This window comes from Papaver somniferum, unplaced genomic scaffold (genome assembly GCF_003573695.1).
Source record: "Papaver somniferum cultivar HN1 unplaced genomic scaffold, ASM357369v1 unplaced-scaffold_16, whole genome shotgun sequence".
NCBI lineage: Eukaryota > Viridiplantae > Streptophyta > Magnoliopsida > Ranunculales > Papaveraceae > Papaver > Papaver somniferum.
The window spans coordinates 3,156,752-3,172,708 of record NW_020625486.1 but is presented as its reverse complement, the minus strand read 5'-3'; the positions used below and the strand labels follow the sequence as shown (position 1 = coordinate 3,172,708).

The 15,957-nt window shown below is 37.3% G+C and overlaps 1 long non-coding RNA gene across 2 annotated transcripts; it reads right to left on the bottom strand.

Moving 5' to 3' along the window:
* Positions 1–504: 504 nt before the first annotated feature.
* LOC113337329 lies at positions 505–15,716 on the bottom strand. 2 transcript variants are annotated; one of them, XR_003354186.1, is made up of 5 exons: positions 15,613–15,716; positions 14,373–14,623; positions 13,970–14,279; positions 1,844–1,906; positions 505–954 (listed from the first exon to the last, which is right to left on the bottom strand). It is a non-coding gene; the product is annotated as an uncharacterized LOC113337329 (long non-coding RNA). The 2 variants fall into 2 exon arrangements; XR_003354185.1 differs by having other exon boundaries at positions 13,970–14,623.
* Between the last annotated feature and the right edge of the window lie 241 nt (positions 15,717–15,957).

Genomic DNA, 15,957 nt, shown 5'->3' with positions numbered 1-15,957 from the left:
CCAGCCGATCAAGTTTTGTGCACACCAAAGATTATGCACTCAAATAAGAAATCTTCTTTGTCAGAAGAGAAGATTCTCAAGCATTATACTTCGATCTAGTTTGAGTGAATCTTATATCAGAAGAGAAGATTCTCAAGCATAAACAAACTAGGTGCAATCAAAGTTCAACAACCGTTAGTCAATCAAATCAATCGAAAACTAATAATAAACTGCAATTATCTAGTTTCCCACCAACGGTACTTGTAGAGCTTCTTAATCCCAAAGAAGTCTTTAAAACGAGCGGCCGTAAGAGATTTCACCTAATTAGCACTACACCAAAAAACAGCCGATTTGGGACGGATATATGCGTTGCAATGAATTTAACCAACGTCTATATCTGTTTGTAATATGGCGTAACAAATATGTGTGCAACGCCAAAATCTGTTGCACAAAGAATTTCTGCAACGTATATAAATGTTGCTCAACCAGTGTAACAATGTTTTATTTTGCAATTTGAGCAACGGATTCTTAAATTTGTGCAACGTCTACATTAATTTAGGCCACGTATTACACTAATTATGTTGGAAAACTATTTACAGGTGAAAAAAAAATCAGACCATAATTCCGGCAGGTTTCTGCACCTGAATATGTATTCTGCACCTCCATATACAATTGCAGATCAATTAGAATACCCATTTTTTCATATGAACACATGGCAAACCAATATTATTCTCTCTTCCAACATAGATTACATACACATAACTCATACTCTCTATAAGAAATCAGAAATAGACATAGCAAATGCTTTATTGAACTTGTACAATTAAAGGAGACGACTAATATATCGTAGACTTGAAGATAATCTTGGAGTTGCAGAGCTGATTTATGACTGATTTAACATACCAATTTTCTGAACTTGTTGGGATTCAATCTGTTGCAGGATTTAGCCAGCCCAAACTTCTACCGCAGTGGAACCTGGAAATAAGAGAACACATATGGTCAACATATATAAAATACTCAAAACTGATACGAGTTAAAGATACACAATACAAGTTCAAACTTACTCAAGATCGCACTTCAGCAGTTTACTTCTTTTTTCAAATTATCCCCAAGATAAGGTAATGGGTATACTAAAAAGTAAGGGTTGACCATTGACCCAATGTGTGCTATGAACCAAACCCCTATTGATGTAGACATCACCTGCATACATAAATTTCTGACTACTACTAGGATCTGTCAGTCTTGCCTAACAGACCCCTTGGACATGATCATTGGTACCCATTAACTCAACTTTGGCATGGTGGCTAACTTCCAATGCATAGGACATATGTTAAGAGTCTACACCACCCAAATAATTTCTAATCGAAAATGCTCAAGTTAAAACCAGTTATTAGGCACACCTAAACATTTCAAGCATCTAATTATAAGTTAAGTTTAGAAAAAATCCAAAAAAAAAAAATGTAAGATGTATATTGTACATTTAGGCAAGGTTAGTTGACATCTCCTACCTAATATTAACAGTAGTGGGGAAATCAGGCAACTACACACAGAAAATGTTGAAGTCATAATTTAAGAGTTAACGTACATGAAGAAATCTCCGAGCATGATAACATATATAAGCCGTCTGTGAAATACATAGCTGTCTGACAACAAAGGGGATTCAAAAGCACAGTTGCAAACACCCAAGGCCAGACCCATCAAATGCGAAACCGACAAGCTTTTAGTTCCAACTATATAAAGATCATGTACAAGGTCACAATGATAACAACAAAATGTACAAAAATGACATGAGATCAAGGCACGCAAACTAAACTACCCACGTACCCGTGATATACAATATCATAAGCTTAAGAATTATACTAACTTTTAAAGCTTCCAAGCTTGCTGTAAGCTCTGCTGGTTTACCGCAAGAACTTCGTTTCGTACTCTGTGGGGGAAGAAAACAAAACAAAACGGGATGAGCGCATGCCCAATAGGGGTTACGAAAATAATATATCGACAGTAAAGCAATCAAAATGTAAATCAAACTAAAGAAGTTGAATTTTTGGGTATACTTGAGACAAGTCTCTCTCAAACAAGGCAAGTTAGTCCAAGATGCCAAGAGAGTTTTCAAAAAAACAATATTGCAGCCACATTCATGTTGGTAAGAGTAAATCAAGGAAATGTTTTACTGCCCATTTCTTCATTTTTGCTAAAGCTTGTGTGGGAAATCAAAGATACAAGCAAATGAAATAGAACGACATCACTATGAAGTTAAAACTGTCAATTCCATTCTAAGAAGAATTTTAGAATTTGTATGAATAAGCCACCAAACACACAATAGAGATGTTAAAATTTTTATCACAAAAAATGAAATACCGACCATAATGTAAAGCATGTTGTATAACTGGCTACATAAACCATTTAGAAAGTGGTCCAGTAAACCAAAATAGAACTTCATTTCCTTTCTTTTGTCACAAGATAGATCCTTTACTTTCTTTTTGAAATAAAATCAACCAGCTATTAAGACAGGGAACCAATGAAGTTAAGCAAAACTCGAACTCAAGTAGATAAATCATGAGTAAAAGAGTTAAATTAAGAAATCATCGTAAGATCAAACCAAAAAAATACATTTCTACATATTTTGGTTGGTATGAAATCAATAAAAACCAAAGTATATAATGGTCGCAACAGATAAACTTGAGGAGGTAGTTGTTTGAACAAAAATAGTACTGACCCTATAAAACCAATCACCGAGAGAGACCATCAGTGTTAAGGACTGAAAAGCTTTCACGAAACCGAAGAAATGAGTTCATACCAAATCATATATAATTATTAGTATAAATATGAAAAGAAAATTCAATTATTCAAGTTCACTCTCGGCAACAAAGACATTGATTTAGTGGGAATTCCCACTTCACACGACTACCACTTCCTAAACAAGTGGAACAACTCTTATTTTATAGCCACTTGATAGGTACATTTTTGTGTCTTATATAATCTCAATTGTATATATTATTAGTGCTCGATTTTATATTTATTATGGCTTTTTATGTCCCTGTAGGTATTTTTGGAAAAATAAACTTTTGCGGCGAAATTGGGTAAAAAGTTGTTTTTGCCCTCGTGGGAGAAAATTACTATACGGACTCTCACTTTGGATAAGGGGTAACCTAATTACTAAGGGGTGACCCATTTTCAGGCATCTGCTAAAGGGAGACCGGAACTGGATACGGGGAGGTCATCTTCAAAATTCAAAACAGAAATTGGCTGCAGCGACAACAGTTTTGGAGTTGAATTCCTAGCGAGTTCTGAGGAGATTAAACGGGTGTATTTGGTACCTATGGACTCTAGAAGACATAACATGCCTAATGCAATCGTCTAGACCCATCCAATTGGGCTGGATAAGTCGGAATAATTGATCAAAGTCCCAACATGATACAGTTTCTTTGTTTAGGGTTTGGGATTGGTCAGAGAGATTTATGGGATATTTTTGCGTGGATATATACCAATTCAGTTCATTCCAAGTCAGAGAATAGTTTGGATACGAGAGAATAGCCATCAGAACCACGTGAATTAACAGGAAAGTGATTTTTCTCCAAACTGCCCGAGAAGAATAATGAGATTATTCTCGGATTTGATCGAGTTTCTAGGGAGTTGGATAGCTATAAATAGCTGTGTTTTCATCATAGAAGGTTTAGAAAACCTTAGGAGAGAGTTTAGAGATCTGCAGAGAAGGGAGAATCGAGTTACAGAGAGTTACAGTGTTGCTGCTGCTCGAGGAGGAAGAAGAAGGCGAAGAACAGACTAGCTAAGACAGTCTTTCTTCAACAGTCTTAAAAGTGGAACCCAGTGTCGTTGTTTTACAGCACTTGAGTTGTATCGTTGATTTTCAGCCCTTTCCCCTTTGTAACAGCGGCGCTGTAACACCATTACAGCGTTGCAAATTCCTGTTTCATCTTATATTCATCAATAAAAACACCTATTTTAGCCATGAATTTATCTTGTGAGTGTGTTTTTGGGATGAGGAGCTAAACCCATTAGCCGAGACGACGGAGGAAGCCATTGACACAAAATTTATTGGTATAATTCTAATTTTTCTATTTATTTGCAATATTATTATTTAATTATTTGCATGAATTGAATTTGAATTATTAGTTTTTATTGAATAATTGTTAATTAACTTGACGAAGCATGCTGGGTTTTAATAACTTTTGATGTTTTATGCTTTTTGATTACAATTATTACTTCAAAAACATATTTGAGGCAAATATTAGAATTAATTTTAAAGATAGAATTGCATAAAAACTATTTAGAGTTTACTATTTATTTGGTCAATGGTGGAATCCTAGTCTTGGAAATTTTCTCTAAACTTGAATTATTGTATTTATTTTCCTTTTTAAATTAAATCTAAAAAAAAATTGTTTTCTTCACAAGTCTGAAAAGAGCCTTTTTACCACTACTACAATCACTTTTGAAACTCCATCAAATTTTTGGCGCCGCCGACGCGGATTTGTGTTTAGGTAGCATTTTTTTTAGATTTATTATTATTATTTTTTTGTTTATTTTTATTTGTTCCTTTTTACGTTTCTTTTTGTCTTTGATTTACAGGTTTGAAGTGAACACTAAGGACTTGGAGAAAAAAGAAAAGCTTAAAGCGTAAAGAGAAGACAAAAAGAAGAATTTTTTTAGGATTTAGTTTTATTATTATTATTTTTTAGAATTGTATTAGGAAATATTTTGTAATTTACTTTTTGTTTTTGCACTTTTTTTTTTTGACTGTGGACTTTAACTTTGGACATTTTTATTTTTATTTTTATACCCTACGGAAGGGTATTTAAATACAAACTGTTTGCAGGGAAGGACGACGATTACGATATCGTCTCGGCCCCTCGGGTTCGCACATGACATAGGAGTCGTGGCCCGAGTCGACTTCAACGGTTCATCCCCGTCTGGTACGGGAGGTAAGTCCAATCGAAACACTCGCGAATCTCCTGCAAGCGGGTTACTGTATTCCTTAAGGTGATAATTGTTGAGGACGAAGACTGTTTTTATATTCCTAGTAAAGGGCAAGGCCTGGCCAAACAAGATAAGGGTTCGGATTTCATCACCGCTCCCTTCTTGCCCGCCTTAGGAAAACGAAACCTAACGCGAACCTAAGCCTAAAATTGGATAGAAAGAGACCTATAGGGTATCGAGCTTAAGGACAAATTCGAAATATTGGTTACTCTTTTAAGCACTCGAAGTTCTTGACGGTTTCTGGGAGTGACTGCCGCCTTGGATCGGTGAGGTTGGGTATCAAAGCTCCACTGAGCTTCCCTCGCCTCATTCAACTCACTTAACTCGGATTGATTCCAGAGGGGTTTGCTCAAATGTAACGAATTCCCTTTCGAAGGATTAGAAGCTGGTCTAGAAACAATCTAAGTGGAGCCATCATGCTTTTGTTTGCTAGAAATCTTTAGGTTTGCTTGGTAAAGTCGAGTCAGCCTGCTGTGTGTTGCTAGAACCTTCCTGTTAGGATTTTTATTCTTTTTGAATTTTTTAGTGTATGCCCGATTTTTTAATAGTTGGAAAAGAGATACTCTAGGTCGATTGATTAGCGAAAAACCTAGTAGTTCTTCTGATTTAAGCAGGGAGCTCGAAGACTCTTCTTTGGAGAGCCCTGTTTTTGGAAACTTCAGTTTTGAGAATATCTCTTCGTGAGGAAAGTACCCCTAGTACTTCTGTTGTGCCAGCATGGCAACTTTGAAAGATTACATGTTCCCAACTAGGACCAACCGAGCTTCTGCATTAAATTGCCAGCCACTACGGCTAATTTCGAGATAAAACCTAGTATTCTTCAGATGATCCCTATATTCTTAGGAAAGATGATGAGAACCCTTATTTTCATATTAGGGACTTTGAGGAAATTGTGGGACAATTAGATAAAGACCTTACCGATGAAGTCTTGAAACTTAAGATGTTTCCCTTTTTTGAGAGATAAAGCCAAGACCTGGCTGAACAACCTACCGTCTGAATCCATAGAAACATGGCAGGAACTTATCGCTGCTTCTATATGAAATTCTACCCTAAGCATAAAACTGCAGCTGTTAGGCAGAAAATTAGTGCTAGTGTGCAACAAGAGGGAGAGTCTCTTTATAGGTTTTTAGAGCGATTCAATGATCTCCTATCTCAGTGTCCTCACCATGGATTTGATAATATGAAACTTGTACAGATTATTTATGATGGTTTAGACTATTCGACCAAAGCCATGGTTGAGTCTATGTGCGCTGGTGAGTTCACTAGTAAAAATGCTGATGATGCTTTTACCTTCTTAGGAGCTATCGCTGAAAAATCCCAACAGTGGGAATCTTGTGTTGAACCCCCTAAAAGACTCTTGGTCAATAGAAGTAGCACCAATGTGGTAGATACAGTTTTGGTCAGATGCTAAGTTTGCTGCTTTATCTAGAAGGTTAGAAGCTTTGGAAATGGGTCAGTCTAAAAATAGGTCCCTTGTTGAACCTAATAGAGCCTCTCAAGTCTCTAGTTGTGGAATAGAGCCCGATAATTCATTTTGGGAAGGTCAGGTTAGTGAAGAGCAAGCCCATGCTGTCTATAACAATGCTAGGTTTGAGAACCGTCAGAAGTTTGACCCACTCAGAAACCTACAACCCTGGTTGGAGAAACCATCCTAATTTCTCTTGGTCTAAGGGCCAGAGTCAAGGTCTAGCAATTCTCAGCCTCCCCCAGGTTTTTTTTAAGAACTCTTCAGGTCAAACCCAGTTTCAGAACACTTCTGAGAAAAAATCTCTACCTTAGAGAACTCTCACTATGTTAGCAAATAACCATGACATGCTATCAAAAAACCATTAGCTTTCAACAAGAAACTAGGCAAGAGTTGAAGAATAATTCCCAGAGTCTTGCCAAATTAGAACTTCAAGTAGGACAAATAGCTAAGTTTTAAGTGAGAGAGAAATGGAAGGTTCCCTAGTCACTGATCCTAACCCCAAAGGAGAGAAATCGTACAATCATGTGAATGCTGTCACAACCCTTAGGAGTGGAAAGAAGTTGACAACAAGGTTGCCATGCCTGATAGTGAACATGCTGTAGTTCACCCTGCTGAGCCAGAAAATGAGGAGACTGATAGAGTCTCCAAAGAGACCAATGAGGGTCCTGTGAGCCCGGCTTTGTTCCCAGAGCCCCGTTTCCCAGCTGCTAGTTCCGACTAAGAGGGAGTCCAACTTTAATGATATATTGGAGGTTTTTAAGCAGGTTAATATCAACCTTCCATTATTAGATGCAATTAGGCAGATTCCCTCTTATGCCAAGTTCCTTAAGGACTTGTGTACGCGAAAGCGTAAGCTCAGTGTCCAGAAGAAAGCCTTCATAGCTAGTCATGTGAGTTCTATTATTCAGAATACCACTACTCCTAAGTATAAAGACCCAGGGTCCCCTACCATTGCTTGTACAATAGGTAAGTACCGTGTTGAGAAAGCTTTGCTTGACTTAGGAGCCAGTGTGAATTTACTTCCATATCATGTGTACCTTAAGCTAGGACTTGGTGAGATGAAACCTACCCAGATGACACTTCAGTTAGCTGATAGGTCCGTTAAAATTCCTCGTGGTGTGATCGAGGATGTTCTCATAGAGGTTGACAAGTTTATTTATCCAGTGGATTTTGTTATCCTAGATACCCAACCTGTCCCTGACCCAGAGAACCAAATACCAGTGATTTTAGGTCGCCCGTTTTTAGCTACATCCAATGCGATCATTAACTGTCGAAATGGTATTATGAATTTGTCTTTTGGTAATATGACTATTGAGCTGAACATTTTTAATATTAGTAAGCTACCCTCTGAACTAGATGACTCGAATATAGAAGAGGTGAACATGATAGGAACATTAGTCGAGGAGTCATTACCAAACACTTTGTTAGAAGATCCATTAGAAAAATGCCTAGCTCACTTTGGGATTGATTTTGATGATGATAATGTGATTAATGAGGTGAATGCTTTGTTAGATTCAACCCCTTTGTTAGATACTAGTAATGGATGGAAACCTAAGTTCGAACCACTACCAGTTTCTAAGTCTACCCTAGTTCCTTCTTTAGAAGAGCCTCCTAAGTTGGACCTAAAACCATTGCCAGATACCCTGAAGTATGTGTTTTTAGGCCCGTCTGAGACTTTACCTGTGATTGTTTCTTCCGACTTGGATAGAGATCAGGAAAGTAGGCTAGTAACCGTCCTTCAAAACAACAAGGAAGCTTTAGTGTGGACCATAACATACATTAAGGGTATAAGTCCTACTGTTTGTATGCATCAGATCTATTTAGAGGAAGACACCAAACCTTCTAGGGAGATGCAACGTCGACTAAACCCCAATATGAAAAACTGAGGTTCTTAAGCTATTGGATGCAAGCATTATCTACCCTATTTCAGACAGTAAGTGGGTCAGCCCCGTTCAGGTTGTTCCCAAGAAATCTGGTATTACTGTAGTCCAGAATGATAACAATGAGTTAATCCCGACCCGAGTGACCACGGGTTGGCGTGTTTGTATTGACTATAGGAAATTGAACAAGGTCACTAGGAAGGACCACTTTCCCCTTCCCTTCATCGACCAGATGCTAGAGAGATTAGCTGGACATAGTCACTACTGCTTTTTAGATGGCTACTCTGGATATAATCAGATCGTTATTGCCCCAGAAGACCAGGAGAAAACCACTTTTACCTGTCCCTTTGGTACCTTTGCGTATAGACGCATGCCTTTCGGGCTATGTAATGCCCCTGCGACTTTTCAGCGTTGCATGATGAGCATATTTTCTGACATGGTAGAACGGTTCTTAGAGGTCTTTATGGATGATTTTTCAGTGTTTGGTTCGTCTTTCGATGAGTGCTTGCATCATTTGTCATTAGTTTTGACTAGGTGTAAGGAAAAATTTAGTGCTTAATTGGGAGAAATGTCACTTTATGGTTCGTTCAGGAATTGTTTAGGGCATATTGTATCTTCAAAGGGTATAGAGGTGGATAGAGCCAAAGTTGACCTTATTAAAACTTTACCGGTCCCAAAAACCGTAAGAGATATTAGGTCATTCTTAGGGCATGCTGGTTTTTATCGTCGTTTCATTAAGGATTTTAGCTTGATGTCTAGACCTCTTTGCAATTTGCTTGCAAAAGATGTTAAGTTTGTCTTTGATGATGCTTGTTTAGAGGCTTTTGAGAAGCTTAAGTCATTACTCACTACCGCCCCCATAGTCCAGGCACCCAACTGGAACCTACCCTTTGAGATCATGTGTGATGCTTCAGATTATGCTATTGGTGTTGTGCTAGGTCAGCGAGAAAATAAGTTACTTCATGTGATTTACTATGCTAGCAAAACTCTGAATGATGCCCAGTTGAACTATACCACTACCGAGAAGGAACTATTAGCCATTGTGTTTGCCTTAGACAAGTTTAGACCCTATCTCTTAGGTTCTAAGATCATCATATATACTGATCATGCTGCTTTAAAATATCTTTTGTCTAAGAAGGATACTAAACCTAGATTGATTAGGTGGATTCTGTTGTTGCAAGAGTTTTCTCCAGACATTAGAGACAAAAAGGGTGCCGAAAATGTTGTAGCAGATCACTTGTCTAGGCTAGTTGTTAGTTCCCCAGATGATTCCCTTCCTATAAGGGATAGCTTTCCTGATGAACAATTGTTCTTTGTTACCCAATTACCTTGGTATGCGAATATAGTGAACTATCTTGTTACTGGTCGAATGCCCCAACATTGGGGTAAACAAGATCGTTCTAGATTTTTAGCTGAGGTTAAGCACTTCTTTTGGGATGATCCTTATTTGTTTAAGTATTCTCCAGACCATATTATTAGGAGATGTATACCTGAGAGTGACCAGTCCAGTATTATTTTCTTTTGTCATGATCATGCTTGTGGGGGTCACTTTAGTGCTAAGAAAACTGCTGCTAAGATATTGCAGTGTGGATTCTATTGGCCTTCATTGTTTAAAGACTCCCACAGTTACTGCGTTACTTGTGAACGATGCCAGAAATTAGGAACCATTTCCCGTAGGAACATGATGCCCTTGAACCCTATTTTAATTGTTGAGGTCTTTGATGTGTGGGTATTGACTTTATGGGTCCGTTTCCTAATTCTTTTGGTAACCTATACATTCTTGTCGCCGTAGACTATGTCTCTAAGTGGATTGAGGCGGTTGCGTGTAAAACCAATGACCATAGGGTTGTGATTGAGTTCTTGAAAAATAATATACTTACACGTTTTGGTACACCGCGAGCTATAATTAGTGATGGAGGGTCGCACTTTTGTAATGGGACTTTTAGGATTCTGATGAAGAAATATGGTATTACACATAAGATAGCTACCCCGTATCATCCACAGACTAGTGGTCAGGTAGAGGTTTCCAATAGGGAGATAAAACGTATATTAGAGAAAACAGTTAATCCTAATCGGAAAGACTGGTCGTCTAGGCTTACTGATGCCTTATGGGCTTACCGTACTGCGTTTAAGACCCCCATTGGAATGTCGCCTTATCGGTTGTTTATGGCAAGGCATGTCACTTACCTGTTGAGTTAGAACATAGAGCTTATTGGGATGTTAAGCAGCTAAATTTTTCACTTGACGAGACAGGAGCCCATAGGAAACTCCAGCTCAATGAGTTGGACGAGATTCGTATAGATGCTTACGATAGTGCGAAGGAGTATAAGAACAAAATGAAACTTGTGCATGATAGAAACATATTACGGAAGCCATTTTCTCCAAGTCAAAAAGTTCTTCTGTATGACACTCGTTTGCATCTATTCCCCGGGAAACTGCGATCTCGGTGGACCGGTCCTTTTGTGGTCCGTACTGTTTTTCCTCATGGCGCTATTGAGATTGAGACATTAGATGGTACTAGTTCTTCAAAGGTTAACTGTCAGAGATTGAAGCCCTTTTTAGAGCCTTTTCCTACAGATGATGTTGAGGAGGTCCCTCTGGAGGACCCTGTTTACCCTTGATTGACCATCGAGGCGATTTGTATGTTGTATAATTTTTGTATTCAATTTTTGGTTTCACTTCACTCAGGTACTATCTTTCCGAACTCTCTCTTTACTATTTCCTCATGTTACTTATATTTTTGGTACTATTCTTTCATGCGAAACATTGAGGACAATGTTAGATTTAAGTTGGGGGTATGGGAGAAACTTTCAAGTTGCAATATGAATAAATAAACTCCAGAACTTAGAAATTTATGCCTATTGAGGATTGCACTAACTAATCTAAGTGGATGGAAGCATTTTGATCGTAGGAGTTGAGGAACCAATCTGATTAGATGGCAACATCTAGAAGAGTCTATTCATAAAAGCACAGAGCTCAGGTGTTAGAAATAACATGATAGTTTCACCATATCTCGTTGAGTCCTTTTCACTTCTGTTTTTATTTTTCTTTTTAAATATGTTTCTAAGTGATTTGGTGGAGCTCACGATTCAAGTTGTTACCAATACTAGGGTGAATTAGAGTGATTGAGATACCATGAAAAAAAAAGAGAAGTTGAAAAAACAAAAAAAAAAGTTGAAAAAAAAAGAGTTGAAAAAAAAAATAAAAAAAAAATTGAGACCAGACCATTTGACCAAAAGGAATAAATTCAATAAAGTCGACCACTGGTACCCTTGTATATGCCAGTTGTGTTGACCTAGAGTTAGGTTATCGACCACTGTTCCCTTGTATATGCCAGTGTGTTGATATTAGTCAGACTAGTACCTCAATCCATTAGGATAGGTTCATTTTGGCGGAGGCCTTCAGACAGATATGGGAAACGCCGTTCACTTAGTAAACATCAAAACCATCTACGTTTTTTTATATCCATCTTTTAATCTATCCATGTGATTAGTTTTGACTCCGGATATTGATGTCCATAGTGCGACTATCTGAGTAGAGCTCTGTCACTTTATATGAATTTTAGTATGCTTGAGTGCAAACTCGTGTACATCAATTGGAATTTCGCATCAGGGTACTTCCTCCTGTAGTCAATAAGTATGCCAACCAATGAGATTCTTTAGTGCTTTCCAAGGTTCTGCTAGATAGCTAGGGTTTGGAGTATAAAGGTTTTGTGGGTATATTTCTAGTAAGCCCTCCCGAGACTATAACTCGGCCACTAGGGACACCTAGGGGTTTAAAGGTTTATTGCATACGCTAAATGCAACCGACGATGCCTGCGATAGTGAGTTAAGATTTTATTTTCTATTTGATTTGCTCGAGGACTAGCAAATAATAAGTTTGGGGGTATTTGATAGGCACACTTTTATGTCTTATATAATCTCAATTGTATATATTATATGTGCTCGATTTTATATTTATTATGGCTTTTTATGTCCCTGTAGGTATTTTTGGAGAAATAAGCTTTTGCGGCGAAATTGGCTAAAAAAGTGGTTTTTGCGCTCGTGAGAGAAAATTACTATACGGACTCTCACTTTGGATAAGGGGTAACCTAATTAATAAGGGTGACCCATTTTCAGGCATCTGCTAAAGGGAGACCGGAACTGGATAGGGGGAGGTCATCTTCAAAATTCAAAACAGAAATTGGCGGGAAGAATTGGCTGCAGCGACAACAGTTTTGGAGTTGAATTCCTAGCGAGTTCTGAGGAGATTAAACGGGTGTATTTGGTACCTATGGACTCTAGAAGACATAACAGGCCTAATGCAATCGTCTAGACCCATCCAATTGGGCTGGATAAGTCGGAATAATTGATCAAAGTCCCAACAGGATACGGTTTCTTTGTTTAGGGTTTGGGATTGGTCAGAGAGATTTATGGGATATTCTTGCGTGGATATATACCAATTCAGTTCATTCCAAGTCAGAGAATAGTTTGGATACGAGAGAATAGCCAACAGAACCATGTGAATCAACAGGAAAGTGATTTTTCTCCAAACTGCCCGAGAAGAATAATGAGATTATTCTCGGATTTGATCGAGTTTCTAGGGAGTTGGATAGCTATAAATAGCTGTGTTTTCATCATAGAAGGTTTAGAAAACCTTATGAGAGAGTTTAGAGGTCTGCAGAGAAGGGAAAATCGAGTTACAGAGAGTTACAGTGCTGCTGCTGCTCGAGGAAGAAGAAGAAGACGAAGAACAGACTAGCTAAGACAGTCGTTCTTCAACAGTCTTAAAAATGGAACCCAGTGTCGTTTTACATCACTTGAGTTGTATCGTTGATTTTCAGCCCTTTCCCCTTTGTAACAGCGGCGCTGTAACACCATTACAACGTTGCAAATTCCTGTTTCATCTTATATTCATCAATAAAAACACCTATTTTAGCCATGAATTTATCTTGTGAGTGTGTTTTTGGGATGAGGAGATAAACCCATTAGCCGAGACGACGGAGGAAGCCATTGACACAAAATTTATTGGTATAATTCTAATTTTTCTATTTATTTGCAATATTATTATTTAATTATTTGCATGAATTGAATTTGAATTATTAGTTTTTATTGAATAATTGTTAATTAACTTGATGAAGCATGTTGGGTTTTAATAACTTTTGATGTTTTATACTTTTTGATTACAATTATTATTACTTCAAAAACATATTTGAGGCAAATATTAGAATTGATTTTAAAGATAGAATTGCATAAAAACTATTTAGAGTTTACTATTTATTTGGTCAATGGTGGAATCCTAGTCTTGGTAATTTTCTCTAAACTTGAATTATTTTATTTATTTTCCTTTTTAAATTAAATCTAAAAAAAAATTGTTTTCTTCACAAGTCTGAAAAGAACCTTTTTACCACTACTACAATCACTTTTGAAACTCCATCACCACTTCGTCAAGTGATTGTGGGATAGAAACGTGAACATTAATTCATCGAGCTTGCAGGATTGTAAGAGTCGTCTATGATATGAATCCAAATTGTCGTTGCATTGAGAAGAAGTGGAGTGTTCTAACAGATGTGAATAGCATGTATTAAGACATCCTATTCAGATCAAAACTACTGGAAGCACTAAAATATGAGACAGTATCAAAACTGTACAAAGGGAAGGACACATACCAAGTTGTTGCAAGAAGCATCTTTCTTCGCGAACTACAGGGCCAGTTGCCATCCAGCACGATATCATTTGTTTCCCGACTTTTTGTAAATATATGGGTACTCCTTACTCATGCTTTAAAATTAGATCACCCTTCCTCTTGTCATACCTAAAAAGAATAACATTTTCGTTACCAGTAATGCAAGTGTCATTGTCGACCATGAAATGCTAACGAAAGTGATAAGTGTCTCCCCATATTGCAGCATGTATCGCAGTTGGGGGATCCTATCAGGGAGGCGCTGAACTATTAGCTCCATTCTTTAGCTAAGAAATCTGCATAAACGTTACCTCCCCCTATATGTGAGAAAACCAAAAAATTTAAGAAAAACAAGTTCTCGAAAGTCAGTTGCACATAAACCCTTTAACCTGATTATCCATTTCCCCGACGAATATTTTTGATAGTGGCTTGCTGTAGTGGTGTGCAAGAGCCATTGAATCTTATTGGTTGAGACACCACCAGACCCTCTTCAGTGGTACACAAGCCTCCCATATTCTTGCAAAATCCACATGATGTTGCTGCCTTGGGATAGCATATTCATAAGCATATTCTAAAGAAACATCCCGGTAGCTGTTACCATTTCAGCAAATATTGTGACTCATATGAATGGCCATAGGAACTGAACAAATCAAAGCATTTACGGGGGATTAAGATTCAAGTTGTCTAGCTGCCCATTATCTGAAAATCATCTCTAACTAAGAAAACATACATTCTATACATTGATAATTCAATTTCTTGGATGCAGTTCATCAAACTTCCAGTTGAATTCAAAATAAATCTAATGATTCCTATGAACTCCTACATACAAAGGATTATGCCTACATTTAATTTACAGGTGAAATAGCAAATACATAACACAATTACTTTGAAGCATTTCAACAAACATTTACCCTGCAACTCGACTACTGCATAATATGTACTAACCCTCACTGACTCCCTACCTTATTTTTCTCTATTCTTATTCTTCTTTATCTGATAACAAGAAATAAACCACAGACATGTAAATGATGGACTAAACTGCTCTCCTTGGTGGACTAAACTGATAAAACAAAATCGGACAAAGGCAAATTCATAACCTGGTGAGGTTTTATAAGAAAAAGGGGGGCTACAGCCTGGTTTAGTCAACCTGTGCTTCCACCCCTGCTAAAAACTATGGACCCTCGGACAACTTCTACTGATTCAACACCTAAATCCTACAAATTTCTACTGATTCAAAGTAGGAGCAACCTTAGTCAGACTAGAACCTGACCGTTTGCTTCAAAACTTAACACTGAGAGCAAATTCGTTCACTTTTACTTCAACAAACCATCAAATTGAAAGCAAAACACACCCAGGCCTTAAAATTTTATATAATACAAAAAAAAAAATCTATACAGAAAGACTCCAAAGTAAAACCCCTAACTCCAAAACACCAAACAACTACAAAAATACATTCAACTGAAATCTAAATACACCCCATGCTTTAAAATTACATAATGTAAAAAAAGAACACCAAAACATATACATGCAGTAAGACTCCAACTTCACAGAGTTAGGTCAAACAATAGATCAAAAGATAACCAACAAAATCAAAATTAAACAACACTTGTAGTAGATAATAGTTTATACCTGATGATAATCAACAAAGCCATCAGCTATTAGATGAATTGATTTTGGTTTTTAGGAACAAAATTGATTTTCTAGGTTTAGGAGTTTTTTAAGATATTACAGAACAGATCGAGTTTTCTGGGTTTTGATTACTGAATGAAATATTTTGATTTGGTTATTAAAGCTAAAAAGATCTCTGGGTTTCGATTCTAAGAGAAAAATTGGGTTTGATTCGTTTTTTTTCCGGAAGAAAAACTCTGAGATGAGAACGAAAATATTAGGTTTTTTTTTTTTGAAGAATGAAATTTATTAAATTAGACTGAAATTACAGGGGCTACGTAATACCCATAGAGTCTGCTATTACAA